The 7043-nt window shown below is 36.7% G+C and overlaps 1 pseudogene; it reads left to right on the top strand.

Annotated features, from left to right (window-relative positions):
- Window positions 1–1536: 1536 nt before the first annotated feature.
- Window positions 1537–6790, top strand: LOC137968267 (uncharacterized; annotated as a pseudogene).
- The last annotated feature ends 253 nt before the right edge of the window (window positions 6791–7043 follow it).

Here is a 7043-nt window from a genome sequence, read left to right as displayed (position 1 = left end):
CGTGGAATGACGTTTCGGGATGGCGCCAAATCTTATCCGCAGGTGTGACCAGACAGGCAAGCCATCTTGACATTGAACACTGCGTATGGCATTGTTGGTTGCTTTTTTCTGATGCGTCACGTTCTGACACTAAGTGTGTAGCACGCAGTTCAACAGAGAAAGTGATAGAACATGTATTTGAAGTGCAGGTTGTAGACAAAAGACTGAAGAGGTCGGGGGGTTGAATCCACTTGAAGTCACCTGAATTTTTCAGGTGTCTACGAGAGGACAACATTATTGCTTACCGTCAATTGTCCAGATAAATGTGAGGATCACTTCTATCTTTCGACCATCTTGGGTGTTTGTGACATATTATGCTAGCCTAATCCTCTGGCACAAAGAGCTTTTGTATACAATAACAACAGTGCGACCTTAACATGTTACAGTTATTGAAAATTGCAGTGCCCAGGAAATGTAAAGGTGGAAACAACATTGATTCTGAATATTTTTTTAAAGAAAACCTTTCTTTAAAAAAACTATCAATTAAAAGATTATTTACTCCTCAGCGGAGAGGAGGTTTCCTTGAAAATACTATGATAAATGTCTTCTAGTGGGATACAAGGAACACTTTTTCCTCTTTCTGTTGTGATTTTAATAAATTAAAAGAAAGCTTTAAAAAAACGGAATTTCGTGATCAGTTATAGTTAAATTAGCTATGCTCTAGTCTAAAAGCCTAAGGGTTTTACTTATAATCAAGCTAGAGCTTAATTAAGCCATAAAACGTGTTGATCGCTGGTACTTGTACACGTACATTTTTGTAACGAGTCCCTTTTTAGGCTCATCAATGTCACGTGTTTAAATAAAGTTTTTCAGTTTCAGTTTCACTTGTAAACTTGTAAGCTTTAGTTTAATTAAGCTTATAGGTTTTTCCAATGCAAATAAAACGCGTGCAAGGATGCAAGGATTTCTTGTTGCATGCAAATAGTGATCAACACAATTGCCGGCAAGTTTCGCATTATACGCATTTGAAACGGGTTTTACGAGGAACTACTCATGGCCGCTATGGCAGCTTCAGTCACTGGTCCCCTGGACGCCATGTTAAAAGACCACAAACTATTGGGTGGCCTGTGCATTAAGTGCTGAAGAAAGGGGACGGGACCAAGAGGCAAACCTTTGGGAGGGTCCCTCACGAACAGTTATTTTGATCCATACAAGTCCTTCGAATTTTTTCTGTTCACTGGCATGGGACACCTGTATTTTTCCGTTAAAATAAGTTTATAGAGCGGTTCAAAGTAAGATAAAAAACGAGGAACCCGTGATGGTCTCCTGAAAAAACTGAGGAAATGTAAAAGGCTATATGTTAATGACGTCAGCAAAAATTGAAAGCGCGGAGATTGGGCAATGGCATTTAGTTCAAAGTTCACTCCCACTTTGTTCTGTGTTTTGTCGGGTAGGTTTCATCTTGTTATCGTGCCCCGTCAAAATACACGAACGGAACACTCTGGATCGGAGCAACAGAAAGGTTAGCACGTTTCACGTGTTTGTCGACATTTTCTCTTCGCTTGCGCAGAGGCCTATGACTTCCACCAAAAACGAAGATGATAAATGTGAAGACGACCTCAACGAGGAGGAAAGCGAATCGAATATGTTGGATACAAGGCCTGTAAGATGCTTTCCGACTGTCAAACGTTCTTCCCGTCAAAACAAATGCAACTGGAGAGGAGATGGAAGTATTTTCACAGGTTGGTTCTCGTGATTTCGTGTTTTAAACTCACAAATGCATATTTTAATACTAGTACTCAAATCCATACTACATGAAAAACGTAGAGAATTCACAGTTCGAGGAGGAAATGATCGTATGCGAGCGGTGAGGTTTCTGGCAAATGAGTTTGCTTTAGCGCAAATATCGGGTAGCAAAATAGCTGGCTAACGATGCATACAATCGACTCTGCAGGATTGAACTGCTTGCGGTTTTGTAGGGGATATTGCAATATTTGGCTCCATAAGACTTAACCTATAAGCTTATATTTTGCTTACATGTATTTTGTGATTATAATGCAAATGCGCGGCCGAGAAGTAATTTACTATGAACTCCTCGCTTGAAAAACATCTGCCGGGAAGTTCATGCAGGTTCGATAATTTTGCAGAAATCAGCAAGGGAAGTGTAAGGGTTTCTCGACATTTCCCACTCGTTTATTCATTCTGTGAATAATTTCAATTAAAGTTATTTTTGGTAAACGGTTCGCTTCATTTCCTTCTGTAGATCTGAAAATAACCGCTTTGCCAGTAATCTTGCCGGCACCGTTCGCGTCGAAATTCCCTATATGGAAGTTTCATGAGCATCATAGCTTGTGAATTACATCCGGCGAAACCCACTTTCCTCCTTAAGAAACGTGAAAAAGTAATATTTTCGAAGTTTTGATGTTCAGTTTTCGTGTGGATATATCATTCAACCGTTTTCGGCGCAAAAGCAAAGTAGGTATACATATTTCATTGCTTGCATTTACCACAAAATCCGAACGCTTCCATTCCTACCGGTACATAATTGATTTGATTGAGGCATGTTTTAAATTTTCGTTTGCGATAAAAAAAACTTCGTGATTTCGTGATTCACCAGAGTGACCTTTGCGTCAGTGAAAATACTGATTGAGCGCCTCGTGAACCGATAGTGACATCAAAAGGCACCGCTTGTCAAATCTGCCTCAAAAGTGTACGAATTTTCCAGATCGGTCGGCATTTTTCTGTATTAGTACTCGATATCCTTCATCCAAACTGCTTGATCTTTAGAAAATTCAAAATCACGTCGCGAAAACTCCATTGTTTATATAAATACTATTATTATTTCAGGAATAACGTCCTTTGTTGACCACGAGAAAGCAATACAATTGTATTCTTAGTATCACATGACAATTCAAGTTCTATTGCTTGTTGACCTTCAATGTTAAAACGATTATTAAAGTTTTTAGCAGTCTACGGAAGCAACTTAAGTAAATTGGAAGAGTTTTATTTTTACTGTTCCTGTTACCAGGAATAGATAAGATTAATTAACAAATCCTCCTTATCACCCGTGTGACACAAGGCTGTGATGAAGGCTTGTCACGTTCCCTGTCCTGGGCCTGTGCTTTGATGTGGCTCCAAGAGCAGCTGATGTCTTTCAGTTCTGCGTTGATGGTTCTTCGCCAGGTTATTCTAGGTCTTTACCCTTTTGGATTCCAATGCAGGGCTACTCTGGGGATACAGTTTCTGGGCATGCATTTTATGTGACCTGGCCAGCTAAATTAGCTCTTCTTTATCTCAAGGATGATACTTTGACTCTTTGTCTTCTTTTAGAGGTCCACATTTTGAGATTAAGGGCGCGTTCGATTGACCGTATTCCGGAATAGGAATACATGGAATATAAGTTAGAAATCCTTCGTTTTTACGGAGATTCATATTGAAATTGTCAAGCACTTGCTAAAATGCTATTTTAAACATATTTTTATTATCCTTGCTGCTTCGAAACGTGCCAATGATATCGTTTTAATCATCACTCCACGTATTCTTATTCCGGAATAGGGTCAATCGAACGCGCCCTTAATTTGGCCAGAATATTATTTGACACATTTTCCTGAGACAACCATTGCGAGAAGCGTCGACTTTTGCATGTCCCTTTTTGTCAAAAGGGAATAGATAAAGGCTATCTATAAATAACTTGTCCTACACTGTATTGTGCCATCTATCTTTAAATAGCATAGCAAAAAAATGAAAGTTGTTGGGAAATTCTTAATCCCATTTACCATTGCATATTACCAAGGAATTTTCCAAAATATACAAAAAAAATCAACCATGTGCAATATTATTATGCTCACACTTTGTAAATATTTTGTTTCCAAAGTGTGAAACTACGTGAAGGTCATCGAAAAGGCCGTTGAGATTTGAATATACAGTGTATTGTGCAATGGAAAGGAAAACACCTCTCGGAATGAAGAGAGTACAGCCCTCAAATTTTGTTATAAATTATATACTTAAAATTTACAAGATGTACAACCGATCATCCTACAGTGCTGGTTGAAATTTTTGGACAGCTGACAGAAAATCACTGAAAGTGCTATTTTTTTCAACCTATCAAACTACATGTACTGTGCTGGTCATAATTATTTTGGGCAGCTGACGGAACATTATTAAAAGTACTATTATTAACAGCACTGGCAATATTATCATTCACATTATACTCTTCCACCTACCCCAAGAAAAGGTTGAGAGCTACTTAACTCCTGGCAACTGCAAAATACAACAAGATACTTACATTTACATTGCATTGGGAAGTCAAAGAGGGTGGGAAGTGATGTTTTTATTGTTAAGCAAATGTCTGAAGAATTTGGATTTTTAAATTTAGTGATATCAGTAAGATGAGTGCCACAGTACGTATTTCTAAAGACAATAGAAAAGTACGTGTACATGTAGTATTTTAGTAAGGGTCATAGAAGAAATTTTGTCCAAAAAAAGGTCCTGAAGTTTACTTATATACAATGTATATATGATATAGAACTGAAGAAGCTATTTGACCGAAACGTTTTATTAATTTTTTTAACTCTTCTTTTTTTTTAACGTCAGATGTTGTCTGGCCTCGCTTCCATATTAACTTTCTACATTTTTTTTATTCTGTTTATGCTGTGAGGTTTGGCCTGGGAATCTTACTGATCCTCTTGACACTGTAACACCTTTGTTGGCCTGAGAGATCTACTAACTGTTGTATGATATATAAGTGATGTATACATGTATTTTTTGTCAATGTGATTGACTTTTTTGTGGGTGTTTTGTACAATTTACATTTTATAATAGTGTCATAGAGCTTACGTTGTTGTCTCTTGTCCTGTGATTATCAGGGCCCTTCAGCCAATTTTAGAGCAAGGGGAAAGTGCAAAAGATGATACATGCAAGACGGATGACAGCAGTGCTAAAATAAGTACTGATGATATTGAGAAAAAGGAGTTATCATTATCTGCAACAAGTGAAGGAAAACATTTGGAGCAAAAAAATGAACAGGTCGAAAATTATAACAGGGGAGTGGACTTTTGTGAGGAACCTGTGGAGTCTATAAGAGACAAAGATGACTACAGTGCATGTATTAAACTTATAGAGAAATTCCAAGAGGCTGTGTTAGAAAATGCGGTGAGAGTCATTCAAGCTGCTTTTAAACGCTTTAGAGAAAAGACGGCGTTTTTTGAAGCTGCGCAAAGCAGCAACTGTAATTCAAAGAAGTGTTAGACAGTGGCTTATGCGTAAACATTCTTTGGAAGGGCTAGAACATCATTTGGCTCTGAAGGGAAACTGCCAAATGACTGATACTTTGCAAAACAAGGAGCCCTCGTGTTCACAAGGCAAGAACAGTGACTTAACCACAAGCAATACAGGATGCGACAGAATGAACAATCAAAATGAATTGAAAGATAAAAATTGCGAAAATGAGGATGCATTTGATCATGAAGTCCTGACAGATGACAGAGATGGCATTTTGCTGGAAGAATCAGATGGAACCGATCAATTAGAAAACTCAATTTCTTTGGATGGTCTTGATGTGTTATCTTTGTGTGGAAGTACTGACAATATCAATGATGCAGGCATATCAGTGGATCCTTGTGGTGAAGAGACCTATTGCATTTCTGATCCAGACGCTCTATCATTAGCTGACAGTGGCATTGACACATGCTCCGATAGAAGTGTGGAGGCCACTATCACAGATGAAAGCAGATTTTTATCATGTGAAAAATCAACTCATGAACATGTATCTACTATTGAGCAAGGTGGTGCTGAACAATAACTGTATCATTGTTGGAAAAATACTTTCTGTTAAAAGACTTTTTTAATCTTTTGCTTACATGTTATGTAAGCATTTACATTGTATAGAATTGAATTATTTCATCTTGATATTTTATATTGCTAAGATGATTTAGTGATAAAAAAAATTGAATTTACTTCTACGGTACAGTGCCATAAATTGTTTAGAAAATATTGTTGTTATAAAAATGAAGAGGATAGGTGTTGGAGAAAGAAATAACATTGCCCTTTTTCAGTAACCTTATATAGTTATGAATTTTGTCAGTAATTGAACACTGTTATGAAGTTCAGGAATTCACAAATGCCCAAACAATTCCATAGTCTAGGTGGTAGTATTTTTAATGCCAATTTTTTGTTTTGTTTTTCCCTCGCAAAAAATGCCTCTTAAATGCAATATATACCTGGTTGGTTCCTTCGATCAACTTGTTAATGATGAATTATGATGTTGAATAATGCGCTATAATTTTATTTTTGCTGCCAACAACTTGGTTTGTATTACTAAGCGTGAAGTTTTCAAGTGTTTTCTGTGTGTGAAGATTTTTAGCTGAATTTTTGTTACAACACATTAGTGTGTGAGCAGCTTATTAGGAATTATTATCATTAGTTGCAATATACTTTCATGCTGACTGAAGGAAGAACTTGAGGTTTTTTTTTTTTTTTTTTTTTTTTTTTTTTTTTTTTTTTTTTTTGAGATACAACCCAGTGCGTCCGAGTCCCTTGAAATACATGTACAACCGGAACCTTTAGGTTTTCATGGTTCCTAATCCAGTTTAATGCTGATCTTTATTTGTACGAACAAATTTACAAATTATTCATGGTTGCCAGGCCATAGAAATGAAATTTATTACCAAAAGAGAAGAATATTCATCTTTCTTTTATGAAACTTGTTTGAAGAATGTTTCTTAAAAATTCAGTTTGCAGGTTTCTGGGAGCCTAGTTGTTTATTTATGACTGAATGAGAGTCACATTGTTATAATAAAAAGACAAATCTTAATCAGTTGTTTATTCGTATTCAGTCAATAACTCCTGTCAATCATTCTTGGAGCCCTTGGATTGCTTTTTACGTTTGTTAGGTGTGGTGACATCTGGCGTAATTTAGGTTGGAATCCTTTCCACTCGCGATAGTTGACACAGTAACCTAACATATTAAAAGTATTTCATAAAGTAGACAGATGATTTTTTTTTCTAAGAGTACGGCAAGCTAAAGGTAAGGAGATTTTCTAATTTCTATGTTATTTCAAGATCTT

This window comes from Montipora foliosa, chromosome 8 (genome assembly GCF_036669935.1).
Source record: "Montipora foliosa isolate CH-2021 chromosome 8, ASM3666993v2, whole genome shotgun sequence".
Classification (NCBI taxonomy): domain Eukaryota; kingdom Metazoa; phylum Cnidaria; class Anthozoa; order Scleractinia; family Acroporidae; genus Montipora; species Montipora foliosa.
The sequence above is the reverse complement of the archived record's forward strand: the minus strand, read 5'-3'. Positions and strand labels throughout refer to the sequence as shown.